General features: G+C 35.4%; 1 long non-coding RNA gene across 1 annotated transcript; it reads right to left on the bottom strand.

Moving 5' to 3' along the window:
• Window positions 1-17,887: 17,887 nt before the first annotated feature.
• On the bottom strand, window positions 17,888-20,517 carry LOC146885491 (uncharacterized). Its single transcript, XR_014995774.1, has 3 exons — window positions 20,076-20,517; window positions 18,667-19,996; window positions 17,888-18,511 (listed from the first exon to the last, which is right to left on the bottom strand). It is a non-coding gene; the product is annotated as an uncharacterized LOC146885491 (long non-coding RNA).
• Window positions 20,518-22,310: the final 1,793 nt, after the last annotated feature.

Genomic DNA, 22,310 nt, shown 5'->3' with positions numbered 1-22,310 from the left:
GATTTTGGGTTCTAGAGTCGGTTATGTGTAAGGAAGGTGCTAGTACCCTACAATGTCCATCCAAGGACATTACCTTTAACCAAGTATATAAAAAGATGTGGTTTTTTCAAAAATGTTTATTTTCGCCAAAAATAATAAGAAAGTAATATGCAAAAGAAACAAAAATATGTTTTTTCATTTTTTGGGCTAGACAAGGATTAATCCTTACTCCTACGTATTCTCATTCGAAATAAAAAATCAATGTTACATAGTTTTTTGGATAAGACTATTTGGAAAAATATAATTTGTAAAACTGATTTGACTTTTTGGAAGTGAACCTGATAATGATTGATCTTGTTCCTACGTATCTCTAGTCACAATGAAGAATCAATGATCACATAGTTCTTAAACTAGCATTTAAAAGTTGATTTGATTTGTTTTATTCATATTTTTTTGGTATTTTTTATAGGTCACGAATTTAACCATTTCCAAGGAGAGGGTTCCAAACCACGAAAAAAAGAAAAGTAAAAAAATTGGCCAATCCCGTAGAAAGATGGGGTCATATTGATGGCAAAATTCCTACACTGACAGCTGCAACAGATTTGGCAAAATAGGAAACGAAAGATGCCCAAATCATGACCTGGATTCTTAACTCTATTGAGCCTCATTTTATCCTTAATCTTCGGCCTTACAACACTGATAAGGAAATGTGGTATTATTTGAAAAAAGGTTTGTCATCAAGCCAATGCAGCTCGAAGTTTTCAATTGGAGTATGAGATGGCTAATTTCATGCATGGAAGTCTATCGATTGAGGAATATTATTCTGATTTTCAAAATCTTTGGGCTGAATACTTAAATATTATTTATGTGGGTATTTCAGGTGAAGCCCTATCAGTTGTCCAAATGATGCATGAGACTAGCAAGCGAGATCAATTTTTGATGAAGCTACGATTTGATTTTGATGCTACTTGATCCAATCTAATGAATCGTGACCCTATGCCTACTTTGGATGCTTTCTTGAGTGAGCTTCTTCGAGAAGAACAACGAATCAAAATGCACACAGTTATGGAACAAAATATGAATTATATTGTTTTGGTTAGTGTGGCCTATGCCGCCCAAGGAAAGAATAAGCCTAGAGATATGTGTTTTGTCCAATGCTACAATTGTAAGGGATTTTGTCATCTTGCAAAGGATTGTTCATAAAAATTCTATAACTATTGCAAACAAAGGGGGCATATTATCACCGGTTGTCCTATTAGCCTTACAAAGAAACAATGCACTACTTATCATGTCTTTGTTAGTGCTTCGAGTTCTGCTGCTTTGCCATCTCCAACTTTTGTTCCTACACCTCCTACAAACACTCTTGCTTCAGAAATGGTACAACAAATGATTGTGTTAGCCTTTTTGTCCTTGGTCTTTCAGGTAATACTCTTGTTTCTTCTCAACCTTGGTATCTTGATTCTGGAGTGTCTAACCATATGACAAATTTCATTGTGTCCCTATCCAATGTGAAACCTTATGATGACAATCAACAAATTTACACAACTAATGGAACCTCCTTGCCTATTAGTGCTATTGGTGATATTTCTCCTTCTTTGCCTAATGTTTTTGTGTCTCCTAGTCTTTCCACAAATCTCATATTTGCTGGCCAATTAGTTTATCATGATTATAATGTTCAATTTTCTCGTTCTGGTTGTGTTGTCCAGGATCAAGTGTCCGGGAAGATCATTCTGAAGGGACCTAAAATGGGACGGCTCTTTCCGCTATGCATCTCGCCTTCCACATATTGTCCTGTTTTTTCTATAGTTTGTGTTGATGATAGATAACTAAATAAAATGTGACATAATCGTTTAGGCCATCCAAATTCTCATGTACTTAGTACCTTGTTTAAATCTAGTTCTTTGGGCAATAAAAACTCACTTGTTTTGTTTGATTGTACTACCTACAAACTTGGTAAAAGTAAAACTTTACCATTTCCTCATAATGCATCTCGGGCAAATCATTGTTTTGACATTATTCATAGTGATGTTTGGGGAATTTCCCTTATTGTATCTCATGCAGGTTATAATTTATCACGTTCATAGATGACTACATTCGATTTACCAGGGTATATTTTATTCGTTCTAAAGCAAAAGTTTTCTCTATTTTTCAATGTTTTGTTTCTTTCCTTAAGACTCAATTCTCTGCTCATATAAAAATTTTGAGATCAGATTTTGGAGGTGAATATATGTCTAATGCATTTCAAAGTTTTCTTCAAAATAAGGGAATTATATCTCAGCGTTCTTGTCCTTCCACACCACAACAAAATAGTGTTGTTGAAAGAAAGAATCGTCATCTTCTTGATGTTGTTCGCACTCTTTTGTTAGAATCCTCTGTTCCTCCTCGTTTTTGGTGTGAAGTTCTCTTCACTATTGTTCATTTAATAAATTGGTTACCATCTCCTACTATACGTAATGTTTCTCCTTTCTATAAGTTGTTTAGGTATTCTCCTTCTTACTTTAATCTTCGTACTTTTGATTGTGTTTATTTTGTGCATCTTACTCCCCATGAACGTCATAAACTCACTAGTCAATATGTTAAGTGTGCTTTTCTAGGTTATGCTATTAATCAAAAAGGTTATGTTTAGTATGATCTGCAACTTCGTCGCATTAGGAGTTTCTAGGAATGTGGTGTTCTTTGAAAATCAGTTTTTCTTTCCCTCCTTGTTGCACCATCATTTTCATCTTTCTCCTTTATGCTACATTTTCTAGACTCTTCTCACACTATTGAACGGTTCAAGCTTGGTTTGGTATATAAAAGTCGTCTTCCTTCTGGTACCCTTCATGATTTCTCTCCGACACTTGATTTTGACCATTTGCCGACACTTGATCCTGTCACATCTGCTCTACCTCTTCGTCGGTCCACTCGATCATCAAGGTATGGTTTCTTTACACCTATTTCTTTATCCACTACATTGTCGTCTATATCTATTCCTTCAAGTTATACTCAGGCTATGAAACATGGCTATTGGAAAAAGGCAATGCAAGAAGAACTACATACACTTCAAGAAAATCACTCATGGGATATTGTGTCTTGTCTTCCCATGGTAAAACCTATTGGAAGTAAATGGGTGTTCTCTATCAAGCTTCGATCTGATGGCTCATTAGATCGTTATAAAGCTCGACTGGTTGCTCTTGGTAATAGACAAGAGTATGGGATTGATTATGAGGAGACATTTGCTCCTATTGCTAAGATGACTACAATTCGGATTATCCTTGCTATTGTTGCTTCTCAATCTTAGCCATTGCATCAAATGGATGTGAAGAATGCTTTTTTTTCATGGTGATCTCAAAGAAGAAATCTACATGAAACTTCCCTCTGGTATGCTTCCTTCTTCCTCTTCTGATGTTTGTAAACTTCGACGTTCCTTGTATGGGCTTAAATAGACTCCTCGAGCTTGGTTTGAGAAGTTTCGTACTCTCTTCTTAAGTTCTCATTTACGCAAACTCAATATGATTATTCTCTCTTCTTTCACAAGTATCCCACTGATATTGTTCTCCTTTTGGTTTATGTAGATGATCTCATTATTACGGGAACTGATCATGGGTTAATTACTAAGTTGCAAACTGAGCTCCATGCAACATTTCGCATGAAAGATCTTGGACAACTCACATATTTTTTAGGATTAGAGGTCCATTATCGATCCAATGGCATTTTTTTAAACTAACAAAAGTATATTCAAGATTTAATCAAATTGGCGGGTTTAGCTGGAACTACATCATTTGATACTCCTGTGGAAGTAAATGTCAAGTACAGGAAAGATGAATGAGATATCTTGCCTGATCCCACTCTCTATCGGCGTTTGGTAGGCAATCTTATCTATCTCACCACTACTAGACCTGACATTTCATATGTTGTTCACCAGGTCAGCCAATTTATCTCTTCTCTTCGTCACACTTCATTTTGTTACGGTTCGTCGTATTATCCGATATCTTAAAGGATCACCTACATGTGGGTTATTCTTTCCCAAAGCCTCATCTTTACAACTTATGGCATACAAGGATGCTGATTGGGCAAGATGTCTGGATACTCGTAGGTCTACTACTAGTTGGTGTATGTTTCTTAGTGATGCCTTAATTTCTTGGAAATGTAAGAAGCATGATCGTGTTTCTAAATCTTCTACTGAGGTTGAATATCGTTCAATCTCATCTACTTGTGCTGAAGTTGTGTGGTTACGTAGTCTTTTGGACCAGCTTGAGTTTTCCAACCTACATCTACAGATCTTCATGCAGACAATACAAGTGTTATTCAAATTGTTATAAATCTAGTGTTTCATGAAAGTACCAAGCATATTGAAGTGGATTGTCATTATATTCGAGAAGCCTTGACCAACAATGTCATCTCTCTTCCTTACATTTCCACTGATCTTTAAGTTGCAGATATCTTTACAAAAGCTATGACTCGACAACGCCATCAATTTCTTATGGCAAATTGTTGCTGGTTAATTTACCAGCATCAATTTGAGGGGGGTGTTCGTGTGTATAAATATAGTTTATTCTATCTTTAATAGATTATTCTATACCTTTAATATATAGTTGTTAGGGATTTTCAATTACTCCCTATAAATAGGAAATATCCAATCCCCCCTTATTGAATATTAATGTAAATATTTTCTTTAGTGTCTATTTAAGAAAAGGGGGCTACAAAATAAAAGGAAGTCTTTCGAAGATACACTCTTGAGCTAGAAAAAGAACTTAACAGTTGGAAGAACTACTGCCTGTAGTTGGAGAAGAATGGTAAGGACAAAGCGAAGGAGCTGGATGCTGCTTTGGCCAAGGAGAAGAGTGCACGAGAAAGTGTCGAGGTCGAGTTCTTGAAATACCAAAAACTTGTCCTTGTTGATCATAACAATGGGTTTTATTAGGCTGAGAGGCAGGACGAGTTCATTTTCTAGATATCTTCACTGGATGAGTGGTTTAACGTGACAAAGACGTTTTCGAGATGCTTTTGTTGATGTTGATAAGATTGTTGAAGCACAAATTGATACTACTTCTTTATATATATATATATATATATATATATATATATATATATATATATATATATATATATATATATATATATATATATATATATATTTATTTATTGAATTTATTTTATAATGTATTGTATTATTATATATCATTGCTATAATTTGTATTTTGATTTCTAAGTTTTTTTCCTCAATTTTATTTAAATTTTAATTATATTTAACTTTGCCTTTAGTTGTTTTACGTAATTTTGGTTCTTTACTTTCAATTCTTTATATTTATTGTTAATTTCTAGTTTTAAAGAATAATCATAGCTAATTCTACATTTGCTACAGCGGTACGTATTTTATGATCAAAGTAAGAAAAAAAAACTATAAATAATTGAATTGAAAATGTTATAGATAATCAAAAGTAAAGGAATAGAATTACAAGTAAAAAAAAAAAAAAAAACTAAAGTTATGGGATTGTGTAAAATGTAGAGCCAAAATTAGAATTAAGCCTCTAACTTATTAAATGTTATATCTAATCTTCAAACTTTTATACTTTTAATAAAAGATGTATTATACCTAGGCATACTTGGATAATTACACTGTCAAAATCGCCTAGGTATAGTCCCACAAATAGAAGCAGTATATGAGTAACCGGTTAAACAAGATCACATAACAGCCCAAGTCGCCTACTATAAAATGTCATATTGAACATAGGGTCGTTAACTCCAGACTTAGGCCTCTCACAAACGCTCAGAACTTAGGCTCAGCCCAAGCCCATAGAGAATCTAGATATTAGCCCAAAATGACTCAAAAAGGGGCTCAGCCCACAAGAAGGAGCAGACACATTTAATGAGTATATAAATATGTGTGGACCCCAACAATTAAAGGTATGTTTTCATTAATTCCCTAATCTGATATTTGACTTTTGAGAGCCTTTTTATTGACTTGATCGTCAGATCTTTTTTCGTAGGTAACCCCCTAAAGGTCCAGACCGTCTACGTTAGGAGATGACATGTACAAGTCAAGAAGGAGCCGGCTCGAGAGGTCAAGAATTGAGGTAAGGTATTATTTGGGTTCCCTAGTATCTCTTATTTGTTTCTGCAGGAACAATTGGCGCCCACCGTGGGGCACGAATTGATACCTTACCAAGCAATCCGAACACGTCGAGAATGGTCTCCACCCGCAGCAGAGCTGGAATCGTGAAGCACCCGGAGGCAGACCCTACTATGCCTACAAGCAACACCCCGGACTTGGCCGCTATCCTTGAGGGGCAAGCCAAAATGCAACAAGAACTTGTTGACCTAAAAAAGCGCAATGCTGACGAGATGGAAGCGCTTAGGTAAGAGAACTCTAGACTGAGAAGGAAAATTGAAGCTGATCTTACCCAGAAGGGGAAAGGTAAAGAGTTGTCAGAGGATCCCTAGTCCCCAATATACCAACCCAGCGAAGAAGAAAGTAAATACAACCCCACCCCACACACTTTCACCACCACTCAGAAAACACCCATCATCTCCACCCACCACACAACCACCCATCATCCAACCACCATCCTTGAACAACCAGCAGCCAATCACCCTATTGCCACCCTTCCCACCACTCATATTCCTCCTCACCACTACACCACCACATTCCTCACCATCGTCTGACATCCCATACCACCGTATCCCTTACGACCACACCAACCTAGACGTCGCCACCCTTTCATTGACGTCATCACCACCACATCCCTCCCTAGCCAGTGGGAACCCTTCACATTGGACCGCTACGCAAGAGACATCGACCTAGACGAACACCTTAAGGTGTACATCACCCATGTCGCCCTCTACACATCTGACGACGCCGTCTTCTACAAGCCTTCCCTATCACCCTCAAAGGCCTCGCCTTAGAATGGTTCACCTCTCTCCGCCATACTCAATTGACTGCTTTGACACCCTCTCCCACCTTTTCACCACCCACTTTGCCGGTAGCCGCCCACATCAAACCACACCCTTATCCCTCCTCAGCGTCAGACAGGAAAGAGACGAGATGTTGCGGGCCTTTATCGGTCGTTTTAGAAAGGCCGCCCTCCGCATGCTTAACCTCACTCAAGAGATGATCTTGCAATGCATGGCCCTAACCCTGAAACCTGGTCCATTTGCTGACAATGTCTACCTTCAACCTCCAGCCTCCATGCATGAACTTAAGCTGCGTGCTGCGGATTACATGCGCATGGAGGAGATGAAGACCCTCATCTGCCAGGGCAGACAAACCATCTCCACGACCTGAATCCAGGCCCAAAGAGCCTGGACAACCATGATTCTCTAGATATGCCCCGTTCAATGTCCCCAGATCACGTCTTCTTGACGAAGCGCTCCATGCTCACCTCATCCCACCACCACGAAAAACCTTGAACCCCCCAACGTCGATATGACCAAGTACTGCAAATATCACCGAAACAATGGCCACACCATCGATGAATGCAAGGCGCTTCAAGATAAAATAGAAGAATTGATTCATGGCGGCCACTTCCGCCATTTTCTCAGAAAAGATGGACCATCTCATCCCAAACAATCCGATAACCACCACCCCCCGTGCGATACCCGTCACACTAATTGACCAAACACTAATGACCGTCCAGACCATCAGCCAGCCCGCACTGACGTCAACCAAGTTGATCCCTCCCTATGCGGCACAATCAGCACTATCTTTGGGGGCTTCGCCAGCGGTGGCTCCACCTCATCAACTAGGAAGAAACACCTTCGCAACATCCAGTCCATCAACCACATAACTCACTCCCACCATAGACGCCGAATGCCCCCCATCACCTTCACTGACGTCGATTTCCATGACGTCGATCAACAGCAAGATGATCCTATAATCATCACCATCGAACTCGAGAACTTTGCAACTTTGTTTACATTTTTTAATAAAAGATATTGTTTACATATTTTTTTTTAAATGATACTTTTTTTGAAAAGTATTAAACAATGTCCCAATTATTCTTGTCAACTAAAATATGTTTGTAATTTTTCTTATATCGTTTTCATGTAATTTCTTAACAAGTTTTCTAAGATACTATGCAAACAATAGTTTCCTTAATCACTTCCCGTGTTTTCTTAATGACCTTAGAGTTTGTTGCATGCATCAATCAAACCATGTCCCTCATGACACGCTTCTGTGTGGTCCCCCAAGAGTTGTCCACTAGTTTGGGGAAGTGAGAGAGTTAAGTTTGATTTCACATCTTTTTTTTTCTCTCTTGGAAGTTGGAAGTAGATACCTTGGAAGAATAAGAAAGCATTTATGATGCTAACCATTTCAACAGATTTTGTCCATTCTGTTGATGGGCATCACATGTTCACTTCTTTAATTTGTGGTCGTTTCTTATTTTTATTTTGTTCCTCTACTACAATTTATTCATTTATTTATTTGTTTGGGTTGACCAAAAAACGTGATCAACATTACCCTTTCTTTCTTCCTTCAAGTTTTGACTAATTCGTCTCCATAGCTTTAATTTTTTTTTTTTCTGAAATTACTCAATTGTTTTCAGTAAATGATTTTTTATTTATTTTCCAAACATTTTGATAATAAAAACAAAATAAATTACGTTAATTGTTATTATTGTCTATTGGTGGAAATTACACGTTTGTATAGTGTATTCACTTGATTTTTTATTATAGTTAAAAAACAATTTTATAACACTATAATTATAAAATAACAGTAGTTTTAATTTTTAATTACATTGACTAGTATTTATGATGAGTAATTTGTTTAAAAATCAATAAAAAAAGCTGTATTTATAAAGGTTAAATAAATAAATAAAATATTTACAATATATATATAGAGAGATATGAAATTGAATTGATTTAGACCATTTTTAAGTAAACCTTCTAAATAATCTCTTTTTATTTGTATTGGGAGCCAACTTTGACTTTTCTTAATATACTGCTGTATTTTATTTATTTAAACTAGAGTAAACACAGACATTATCACGCCTGTGTGTTTGTATTTTTTAAATATGCGTGATATTATATTAGTAGATGTTAATATTGTAATGTTATTAATTTAATATATAAACGAAAATTATATTTATTAAAAATAAAGTGAAGCAGACATAGCCGATTTTATAAAGAGTTTGTAAAAGTAACGATCAATTTTTAAAAATTTAATAAATTATTATATTTAAAGGATAAAATTAGTATTTTAAAATATGAACACAAAAAGAGGAATCCTCTTGATATATTGATATAGATACCCTAATTCTACTTTTATTTACTTAAATATACCTTGAATTCTACTTTTATTTACTTAAATATACCTTGAACCTTTTACAGATGAAAAATTACAAACTGATTTTTCACCTCAACTTTTAAAAATTTTACCAGAAACAAATCATTCGTCTTCGGTGTAATTTTTTTATTTTTAAAATATATTTTGGTTAATTTTAAGTTTTTTAATTTTCTAAAATATATATTTATATTAAATTAAAAATTTATAACATAGATATTTTAATATTTTATATTAATTTAAGCATTTAATATTTTTTTTAATAGATGTAAATATTTCATTATTTCTAATTAATATAATTATTTAACTTGTATTTAATAGAAAGAGATATTCTGATATTCTTAATTATTTAGATTTTACAAAAGTATCTCATAAATGATATTTTTATGATAATATTTTTAAATAATGATGGCAAAATCAGGCGAAATAAGAAAGGATACTTTAAAAACATTCTACTTTTGATACTTTTAAACCATAAAAATAGTAGTCGTGAGTGTATTTTGAACGCACAACATTATAGTAATACTGAACAACTCAATAAAGAATCCAAATTTTTGAATTGTGAAAACTCTACACCTGTCTCTGTCTAGTCTCTTTTTCTTTCCTTTATTTTTCTCTCTTATCCTTTTTTTCAAAATCACATCCCATCTTCCTTCTTTATAGTTTTTGTTGCTTAATTTCTAATCTTTTATATTAACGTCCCATTTAAATAATAACATAATTAAATGAAACATCACACAAAGTAATATAAAGAGTAACATTGTGGAGTATAATATCATTCTTTACAATAAATCCCAAATACTTAGAGAAAAGTTTAAGGCACACTACGATGCCATTGACTAAACAAGATAAAAGTTGAACAGTACTTAAAATGAATGCTCAAAGAGCAAGGTAATACATGGGCTACAACCTTAAAAGAGAACTCGGAGAAGCGGGGTCAGACCCAAGACAAGTTAAGCAGCGGAAACTCCATCACCCAGATAACCACGAGGTGTTCTTGCATATACTCACATCAATAAATTGATATTCATCGTAAAAGGGAGAAAATCACATATAGAACATACAAACAAGCACAAAGGGTAAGCTAGAGTAGGAAAAACATTTTTATCATACGATTGCATACATTTTCACAATCAAAGATACATACCTCAACCAATCATGTGATGACTCGCAAACAATACACTAAGACTCATGACATGACTTATCCAGATACATATAATTAGTCGGAATTCACCGAATGCTTACACTTATGGTGGCCTTTACTGCTATGCAGAGCCAATTGCCAATGGGTTTCACCCTATCACTTACAAGGTTAGCCTTAAAAGATCTAAGGCCTCCTATTGCTCTCACCACTTGAGTCAGTACGCTCTACGTGAGACTATCTGACTCTTTAGAGTGTTAGGATGCAATAATTACCTTGAATCCTTATTAAATTATATAATGAGGCACCACCACGAACTTTGTAACATCTTGGTCAGATATTACTAATCTAAGTAATAAAATTAAGAAATATGATGAAAACCTCATTTATTATACTTCGCTTCCTAAAAACGCGCGAAATTTTAAAACATTTATTAATCGCAAGTTATCCAAAAATCCATAATTTATGAAACTCCAATATAATATCTAAATTCACAAATCAGTAAAGCACTATTTAGAAAGTTCATAAAAACAATAATGATAAAACTCCAGTAAAAGCTTTTCCCAGCTAACCCTCTCTCTGATGCTATGCCTCACCAGCACCACCTGCAACATCATCTACTCTCGTGTAACGCATTACATGATCATCGCCAAACAAAACCAGATAGAGTGAGCTCATAAACAGTTAACATAAAAGTTAATAAAAATCAAGATACACCCATCTATTTTATTCTAGTTAATTCTTGGCCAAGACCCTAATCCCCAAGGCTTTTCAACCTTCACAACACACAAATAGTTAGCCTCGGATTTAGGGTTTATGATGCTCACACGAACTTGCCCGCTCGTGGTCCTGCCTCTACAAACTTCCCCGCTCGTAGTCCTACTCTATGAACCTACCGTTTGTAGTCCAACACATGTGATCCACCAACTACGTACCTCCCCGCACACAGCATCTCTCAAGTGTGAGCACGAAACATATGAATCTACCTCACTCGTATCCCCACACGAGAGTAATAAATATGAACCTCCCTGCTCATATCATCACATGTTCACCACCATCCATGAACCTACCCGCTCATGGGACAGCATCCCCTGATCCAAGTCTCACATCACAACATGATAACGAAAACAAGAAAAGCACACTACGCTACACAAGGTACATACTCAAGCTGGTCTTAGGGATTTCAATGCTTCCACGAACCTTCCCGCTCGTGGTCCAACTCTACGAACCTCCCCGCTCGTAGTCCAACTCTACGGACCTACCCGCTCGTAGTCTAACACACGTGATCCACCATATATGTACCTCCCCGCACGCAGCATCTCTCAAGTGTGAGCACGGAACATACGAGCCTACCTCGCTCGTATCCCCACACGAAAGTAATAGGATATGAACCTCCCCGCTCATATCATCACGTGTTCACCACCATCCATGAACCTACCCGTTCATGGCACAGCATCCCCTGATTCAAGTCTCACATCACAGCATGATAACAAAAACAAGAAAAGCACACTACGCTACACAAGGTACATACTCAAGTTGGTCTTAGGGATTTCAATGCTTCCACGAACCTTCCCGCTCGTGGTCCAACTCTACGAACCTCCCCGCTCGTAGTCCAACTCTACAGACCTACCCGCTCGTAGTCCAACTCTACAGACCTACCCGCTCGTAGTCCAACACACGTGATCCACTAGATACGTACCTCCCCGCACGCAGCATCTCTCAAGTGTGAGCATAGAACATACGAACCTACCTCGCTCGTATCCCCACACGAGAGTAATAGGATATGAACCTTCCTACTCATATCATCACGTGTTCACCACCATCCATGAACCTGCTCATGGCACATCAAGCATATCCCAGACCAGGACCAACACAACAAGTCATGCAAAACATATCACAACGCATCCTGCCACTACACCATCGCCTAGCGTAGCCTAAGCGCTTCTAGCAAAATGGCAGTACAGACCACCTGGCGATTCCATATCATTGTTGGGCGCCACAACTCACAAGACATCCATGTTTCCTACTATTGCCTGGCAGTTCACTCTACACCGTCAGGCGCTACACCAGTAATATGACACTACTGGTTTTAGGTACTCTACTTCATTTCCTATAATTCAACCATTCAATTCTCAAACATCCAGAAATCAACATACACATTCATATATTCCAAATTACAACATCACAACACATATGCATCTTTCAAGTATAAGCACACATTTCTCTCTTTTATAATTCATATATACTTACCTCTTAAATCAATTCCAACACACACTTTATTTTCCCCTTCTTATTTTCCCAACCCTTTGCATGCTTACAATTCACAAACCCCACATAAGACAGAATCAAAGTTATATACTTATTATGCATGCCCTCGCAATTCCATTACATTTAAAGTATGATTCTCATGTTCCCATACTTTCCCAAAACCCGTCATGATTATGCAACACTCGGTCATAGTGATATCATCAATAGTGGTCTTATTCACACACTTATAACATCATACATTTGAGCTAACATATATAGGTTCATATATTCAACATGTCTCAGCAAGCACTACCAAAAACACACTCATCAATCACACATTTATATATATATATATATATATATATATATATATATATATATATATATATATATATATATATATATATATATATATATATATTTATTTATTTATATACATTCACCAATCAAGGCCGGCCTACCAACACTTGAGCACACTTAATCATCCATTAGTATTCATACTATTAGGGAATTCAAACCACCAATCATGAGTGACGTATATCTCCCTCTGCAGGTATCCAATTCAAATCTCCACAGTTCAAAGTGAAGAACAACATGTTGTGAATCATCTTCCAAAATTTCATCTAAATCAGACAGTTAACGAATCGGGAAACGCAGTTTTACAAAAACTGCGCAAACCAGAAAAATATGTGGCGCCTAGCACCCAGAAATGAAGAGCTTGGTGTCTGGCGGTATAAAACATGCGCCTGACGGTTCCTGTTGCGTGAAAAGTACAAAAATAGCATTTTTGCACAGTATTCGCATCGCCTGGCGGAGTCACCGTTGCTTCCAGGCGGTTCATCACAAAAAACCCAGAATTAGGTTAACTCTCATGCTTCGCCTGGCGGTATATTCGAAGCCGCCAGGCGGTTTCTAGAAATTTTCCAGAAACATGAAAACAACAAGCTTTTGATCATGCAGAGCATCATATTCAAACATTACAACACGATAATAATCATAGATAATTCATACACATAAAGGAACTCCTCTAACTTGTTAATCCTTGCTCAATATGAAGGAATCAAGACTTCTCTTGTGCCACCACTAGTCCAACCTTGGCCTTCTCCTAGTACACTTGATGCTCTTATCAATTTCCACACAAAACTCACCTTCTACCCCTTCACGTTTTCCTTTCTTTCTTCACCCAAAAACTCTCTAATTAGACCCTTATCTAAGCCTTAATGCTTGTTAATGATAACGGAAAAAAAATGGCTTTGAATTAGGTGTTAGTGACCATTCAAAGACCATAATTGGTTGTCTCCCAGCCCACTAAGCTGCCTCCCTTGGTAGCTAGGGTTTTTTGCCTTTTCATCTCCATGCCAAAGGAAATTTTGGCAAAAAGAAAGTTAAATTCATTCTTAGTAAGGTTTGAACCCACAACCACTCAATTACAAAGTCAATGCACAACCAATTCAACCAATTCATATTTCATGATAATTCCTATAATTTCAGGATTACATTATCACTACTCAGTTCAAACATAACATTAAAATAATACACTTATTAAAATAACATACATAGGACTCGAACCTAAGTCCTTTCAACATAACTAAGTACTCTTAACCACTTGAACTAGTACTTTTTCACATCATAAAAAACCACATTAAATGTTATAAAGGCTCCCATGACCTGCATTTATTAAATAATGATTTATTTAATTATTTAAATTTCTCGGGTCTCACAAACTTCGTGGAATTGCGTCCTAAGTATGAGACACCACCATGAGCTCCCACTAATAGGGTCATGAAGGATTATCTTGTTCCTTTTTAACATTGTTGAATATGGTGTGAGTTGATTAAGAAAGCTAAGTGAAATCCCCATTGGACATTAAGATAGCAAGCTATCTAGATGTGAAGGTTCCTTTCACAAAGCTCAAGAGAAGAAGATGATGGATTGATTCAAAAAAAAAAGGAAATGGAAAACACATAAACCATAGAAAACCAAGAACAATTAAAGGAAGAAGAAAACATAAAATGGAAAGGAAAGGAATGGTAAAAATGTGAGAAGCACGCCACTACAAGGCTAGGCTAGAAGCCATGACAACCTTGAAGATGAGTGGATGTGTGTCGCCACTTGCTATGCAAGATAAGGCTTAAAAGTATTCACTCCCTAGGGAGGAAACTCTCATAAATGGTTGAGACACAAGAGTGTTTTTACTTCAAAATCTTCAACCCTTTTACATGTCTAGGAGCACCCCTTATATAGAAGAGTTTAGGGGCCTCTAAGCAAATAAAAGATACCTAAGGATGTCTCTACAAAAATCTAACCCTAGCTTCTAGAAACTAGGTCAAATAAGGTTACAAAAAAGAGAGACAAAAGAGCTAACTATGGTGTGTGCAAGGCTAATTTCGTTCTAGCACAAAAGGAGGCAAAGAATATGTCCCATATGTCTCTAAAAAGTGGCCAAAGTGTGCTAAAAACAAAGGAGACCAAAGGTACATAGGTACACTTGCTTCATGCCTTTTACTTTATGCTTTATGTCTTTGCTTTACTCTCTCCTCCACATCATTTATGCTCCCCAATCACCATGCGCCACCTAGCATTGCTTTCTTACTCCTAATTAACCTACAAAGCAAATAAACATAGATTAGCATGTTGGCTTAAGTCAAGTCAACTATAGTCAACAAGTCAAACCTAGGCAAAGGTCAACAAGTCAACTAAAGTTGATTCAACTAAGTCAACTTGGGAAATAAAAAATAACAAACACAAATGAAAGGGATGAAGGATTAGTGAACTTCCTTTCTAAACATGCTTAGTCTTCTTAAGCATGTGCCTCCATCCTTGGTTGGAGTCAATCCTTCATCACAGGGGTCATGAAATTACGTCCTGACCAATGAGGCACCACCATGCAACCATCGTGGAATTACGTCCTGACCAATGAGGCACCACCATGAGATCTCACCTAGAGATTCATGGAATTACGTCCTGACCAATGAAGACACTACTAATTAAATCAAATAGTATCTCCCCCATGGAATCTCCTATATTCTCACACAAGAATTTGAAGACACATACTAAAATCATACAACATATTTCTCTCTTGGAAAATAACTAATTCTTATAATTTTTATCCAATCCAACTTAACAACACATTATGCAAACGATTTGGGATTTTAGAAATAAAACTGCAGCTTGTGTAAAGCTCCAAAAATGTTGTATTTATATTCAAATTAAATATGATTGAATCAAGAACCAAATGAAACAAGAACCAACTTAATTGAATAACTATAAAGAAAGTTATGCATCAAACAAGCAACAAAGGTCAATCTTGTCAACAACCCAATTACAGTGATCTTGCGATAAAAACTACTCTCACTACAGAGCTCTGATTCAAGATCTGACGGGTCAAAGTCAAGAATTATGTGCTAAGGATCAACTGTTAAAATTTCAGCTTGATCCAACGGTTAAAGAAGTAGGAACCTTCAATTTACGAAAAGTGTGTAGTGTAGAAAAAAAAAGTAGCGCCATCAATCAAACATACTCATTCCAGAACGATAATAAGTACACTGTATTTCCAAGATAAAGGAGTTATAGCTGCCCTTACCTGGAATATGTTATCCAAAAGGCTTCGACACCTAAGCCAACGAACCCAACAGCTCTAGGAGTAGACTTAAGAGTTGAGAATAGTGGCACAGAATGAAAACGGGGTTACTATGGTGAACCCTAACAAAAACCACTAAAACAAGCTGGAGAAAAAAGAGTATGAGCTGCAGAACAACTTACGTTGAGCAGAAAATATGGTTGAGCTAACTTGAATATGAATGAGCTCCAAACCCTAGCAGAGCACTGTTTGAGGGAAAATGAGAGGAGTGAGATTTTCGGTAAAGAGGCAGAATGAAAAGCCAAGAGGCTGAAAAAGAGCCTTTGGGGAGCACCCTAAGGGTTGGCCCTTAGGCCCAACAGATGGGGCTAGGCCCTAAAATATTAGAGTTGAAAAAGTGGGTCTTATACCTAATTTTGTTGAGAAATATTAATTTGATTTCTATTTTGAAAAATATTTAATTTTAATCTTGTTAAAAATATTTAATAAATATATCATTTCCAACAAAAATATTTGTATAACATTTATATAAAAATTAAATTTTGTTTTAATTTGGAGAGGGATAAAATTGTTCAATTTTTAAAAACATTTGGACTAAATTGAGACAAAATAAAAATACAAGGACCAAATTGAGATAAAATAAAAATACAGGGACCAAATTGAGACTAAGATAATGATACCTAGTGTGACAATGACACACGACATTGTCACTGCCATATCGCATTATTATTGTCATGTGGCACGATGTCAACTTGACAAATGACAAATTTTTTATTTTTTAAAAAAAATTTAAATTTTTTTAAACATTTATAAATTCACAAATTAACTAATGTACCTCTTTAATATTGTTAGTATCATACAAACATAAAAAACCTAATTGCATCATATTTTCTAAAATAGGGATCAAATTCGCATAAAAAAGTGATCAAATTGATATTTCACAACAAAAAAAGTTCAAAGACATAATTTAATCAACAATTCTATCCAGTCATATCTTCTAAAAGATTGAAGTTTCTATTTATTTTAAAGATTCTTTGTTATCTTTTTCTTTATGTTTTTGTCTTCAATTTTGGTGGATGAGTTGAGAAAAATAATCCTCAATTTGTTTTTATCACTTATTAAAATTATGTTACACTTGAATACCACACTCTAAGTTCCTAAATTGTCATGTGAATAAAATAAACAATACATAACAATATTAAAGAGAACTAAAAATAATCATACATACATCCCAAAAATTATTTGATTTAATAAAATTGAAGTGTGTTTCCTCAGATACAATAAATAACTTAAACATATATATATATATATATATATATATATATATATATATATATATATATATATATATATATATATATATATATATATATATATATATATATAATCAAGATCGTATTACTGGAAAAAATACTTTAGAAATCTGAATCTAAACTTTTTATCTTATTTCCATTAAATTACGAGTATATCCCTACCCACCCCCTTACTATTTCAACATATCAATCAAATATTTAATATATCATTCTGAAGAAAATATGATATTATGAATGATTCAATATCAAAAGGACACTCATTGCAACAACATATGCGAGGGAACACTTTAAATTGAGATACTCTCATATAAATAATTAAAAAAAGTATTAAAAAGGTGTAAAAATAATCAAATGTATATCCTAACAACTATTTGGTTTAATAAAATTAGAGTTTGTGTTTCCTCAAATGCAATACATAATATGAACAAAATGACATAGAAAAAAAATTATAACTAAATTTAAGAATGTTAAAATGGGTCAGCCCACCCCACTTTTAGCAAGTCAAAATGGGGTAAATCGGACCAGTTCAACATTTAAAAACGGATTAAAAGCTTGAGGGGGTTTTTCCCTACACCTCCAACCTTTTCTCCTGTACTCCCAAAAACATATATAATTCCATCTTTGCCCACGATAAAAAGTAAAAAAAAGTGAAAAGATAATCCTCTCTCTCTTCATGCACCAGACCCCTGCACCCCCGATACACTCTTTGCACACTCCATTGCCAACACTGCAAACACACACACACTCTGTCAAAATCTGTTTCATGTCAATGGCAAATTCGGAAGCGAAGAAGAAAGAACTGTCGTCTCAGTGCAGCATTCTCTGCTGGGTCATTAAAATTTAGGTCTTTAATTTTCAGTTTAAGCTTCCACCACTATCTATCGAAGCTCTAGTGCATTCTCCAATGGCTCTCTACGCAACATTTATGCCTTCCTCATCTCCAAAATTTAACCTTTACGCCAAAATTGAGGCACCCTTTTACCCTCACTCTGTCAAAACCCCACAATGAAATTACATTCCAAACTTTAATATCAAAGAAAACAAGAGCAACAGTTATTTGCATAAGACAAACCCAATACAAGAAAAAAAAATCTTGGAATCGCAGGGATGTTCGAAAGAAAACGTTGAGTCATGAAAGAAGAACCTGAGTAACGTGCAACATCCGTCGCACATTAAGCACACGGTTTGCCAAGTTTGACTTCAATCCCTGAGTTCACAAAGAAAATGAAAACGAAAATGCAAAATAGAAAAAACACATAGAAGAGTTCAAAATGAATGAAAAAGAAGAAACAAAATATTAGAAGCTAAAAAGAAAATTTCAGAATAAGAAGTGAAAGAGTTGATTGCTTGTGCATTTAGAACTACGTCGAAGGTCGAAGGAGAAAGAAGAGAAAAGAGAATAAAGATGACTAACCCCAAAACCCCATTGTCAAGTTGTGAAATGAAATGAAATCCACGTCCGCATGGGAGAAAGAAATGACGGCGGGGCAATCACGAAACGGAATTCGTAATCCGTTTCATTTCGAAATCCATTTCATAAAAAAACATTAAAATTGATGAAATAGATTTTGGAATCCGTTTTATACTTTTCTGAAACGGATTACGAATTCCATTTCTAAAAAAAAAAGTTAAAATTTGTGAAACGAAATTCGTAATCCGTTTCAGAAAAGTATGAAACAGATTCTAAGAGTCGTTTCACAAAAAAAACATGGAAACTTCTGAAACGGATTTCGAGATCCGTTTCACACTTTTCTGAAACGGATTACGAATTTCGTTTCTGGAAAAAAAAATTAAAAAATACCAAACAAATTTTGAAATCCATTTTGCTTTTTCTTGAAAAAGATCACGAAATCCGTTTAACAGAATAAAAAGGAAAAAAATACAAAACTGATATTAACATTTCAACCATTCAAATTAAATTCCAAAACATTCTGGAAGGAGGCTAACCTACCAGCAGAAGACAAGAGGAGAGTTTTCCTAAAAAAACGAATGAAACTAAACCTCGGAGCAGGGGTCACCTTCAAGGACGGATAGAAGAGAATGAAGCACAGTGAGAAGAGAATGAAGCACAATGAGAAACATGAGAGCTTTCAAAAATAAAATTAATGAAACTGAAGAGAACCTTGGACCAGGGACCAATGAAGCACAAAGAAGAGAATTGGACTTGGAGAAGAAACGAAGAAGAGGAAGAAGCTGTCGAATATTGGGGGTGCAGCTCAGATAAGTAAAATACGTTGCCGCAGTAAATATCATTTACTGCTCTTCCATCCGTTTTCATCCATTGCCAGCTACAAATTAATTAAGGGTAAAATGGTAAATTTGGAGTACTAAAGAAGATTTGGAGGTGCAGGGAGAAGGCACCAAAGCTTGAACTCGGCCCACCAATGGGTAGGCTGGCCTGCCTATTCTGCAACATTGCATCCTTCGTGTTGTTAGGGGCATTTTAGAACTTGCAATTGTCGAAACCTGAAAAACTAAAATAGAAAAAGATGAGAAATTCTTGAGGGGATTTGAAATTGACATAGTGAAGGAGAAAAAAAAAGGAGGTCTAACTGAGGTTCAAAGAGGTGATCGTCGGAAGGACCGAAGCAGGGTCCTCCTCCCTAGATTGCTTTGCAATCGCCACTGAAAGGGTTGAAGCAAGTTCAATAAAGTTACACAGTGGAAAAGGTTATCTATTGCACCTAATCCTAAATCCTAAGCCATAAACGAACCACAAAAATAATGGTGTGCCTTGAGTAACGAACACTATCGTTATTTTGTTATTGTCTGTCTGCTCGAAGTGGGAAGAAGGGTTATGTTTCAGTGTGGTAGCCTAGGTCAAATTGCGTCTCTCTGTCATGTGGGTGGTGGTTGAATGAAGAAAAAAAAGGAAACAAAACATTTAAAACTAAAATGGGCTACGGGCTTATTTATGGCCCAACGGGCTAGAGAGCAAGGCGGGATGAGCGAGCTGGTAGGTTCAGATATATAACCCAACCCACCATTTGTTTGACGGGATGGTAGGCTAACTCATTGGACCTAATCCGCTTTAACATTCCTAATATGTGTATATAATTTTTGTCTTATTCTCATTTTTATCGAGTAACAAATATACTTGTCCTCACACTTTTTTCAAAATATTGGTCAAATAATATTTTTACGTAAAAGTGATAAAAATCACAAAAATAATATTATTAATTTTTCAATATAAAAAAATGCATATTAGAATTTACATAATTGAATACTTGAAATTGAGATATTCTCGTATAAACAAACAAATAATAATTAAAAATATTAAAAAGGAGATTAATGTATTAAAACGTATTTGATTTAATGAGATTGAGATTTGTGTTTTTTTGAAATACAATATGTTCTTGCAAAAACAAATAAAAGATATTTGGGACATAAATAACGTCTTACCTCAATCATTGACCTCTCGAGCTGGCTCCTTCTCAGTTTGCAAGTGCCATCTGATAGCGTACACACTTGGACCCTTAAGGGGTTACATGCGCAGAGGACTCCGACGTTCAAGTCAGCAAAAGGGCTCTCAAAAAGTCAAATCTTGGATTAAGGAATTATATAGTCATTAATTGTTGGGTTCACGTGTATTTATATAGTCATTAATTGTGGCTGCCACCTTTATGGGCTGGTCCAATACTTGGATTTTTATGTGGGTCTGGGCTTGACCCAGGCCCTGTGTTAGTGTTTGTTGATACCAGGGGCTTTGTCTGCAATATTCCAAGTTTAATGTCATCAACCTATTATGTTTTATCCTTTGAAGTAGGCGGCCTAGGCCGCTATGTATTTCTGCTTGATTGGTTATATACTTAGTAATTTTATTTGTGGGGTTATAGGTAGGCAGTCTTGGTCGTGTGGTCTCCTTGGTCCGCCTAGGGGCAATACACTAGTCCCCCAACCTTTGTCGGGAGAAGTGTAGTGTCAAAGACTTGGAAGTGTATGAGTTGCCTTGGTCCGTCTAGGTGCAGTACACAATATATCATTTGAATGAAACCGCACAAAGAAAAATTATACATAATAAGGTTGTGGTAGAAATAAAAGTAAACTTTATAAATATTAAACAAGTCAAATAAGAAATAAGAGAGAATGAAGACGAGAAAGAAACAAGGTTTGTCAAATAATTTGAAACTGAAGACAAAAAAGAAAACAATGAAAATAAGTTTGTTAGATTATCTATCAAACTACGAGTCTTTTGGTACTTTAAAACAGAATGAGTATAAGAACACGTGTGGGACGGGTATGAAATAGATAGGTACATATTCATTATTATTATTATTAGGAAAATAATATTATCTCCATACTTGATTTATAAAACATTGTATTATCTATACGCATACCATATTTAGTCAATGCAGTAATTATTCATCAAAATTAAGATAGATTCGACCTAAAGATAGCAACGAGCCAAGATAAGTGCAAATTTGAATATCTCATCTCCATCCTCGAAGTTCAAAGTCATTTCTATCCAAATCTTTATCTTCCAAGTACAATCACATCCTTTCCTCTTCCTATACCCAACAAGTGTGAAATTTGTTTCACCATCATCCATTTCAAATAAGGGATACTCATGCCTAATATTAATTAATATTTTTTAAAATAATAAAAGCGTAGTAAAGAAAAAATCTTTTTGAATTTGCCATTTTTGAATTAGTATTGTGTTATTCAAACTAGGTTAAAAATACACATTTAATCCATATTTACACTTGTTTTGTTAATTCAGTCTTCATTAAAAATAAAATTTAATAAAATCTCAATTTTCATCAATTTAATCATTTTTTCTAACAATGT

This window comes from Vigna unguiculata, chromosome 6 (genome assembly GCF_037176805.1).
Source record: "Vigna unguiculata cultivar grain cowpea cultivar isolate G323 ecotype 2 chromosome 6, ASM3717680v1, whole genome shotgun sequence".
NCBI classification, from domain to species: Eukaryota; Viridiplantae; Streptophyta; class Magnoliopsida; order Fabales; family Fabaceae; genus Vigna; species Vigna unguiculata.
The sequence above is the reverse complement of the archived record's forward strand: the minus strand, read 5'-3'. Positions and strand labels throughout refer to the sequence as shown.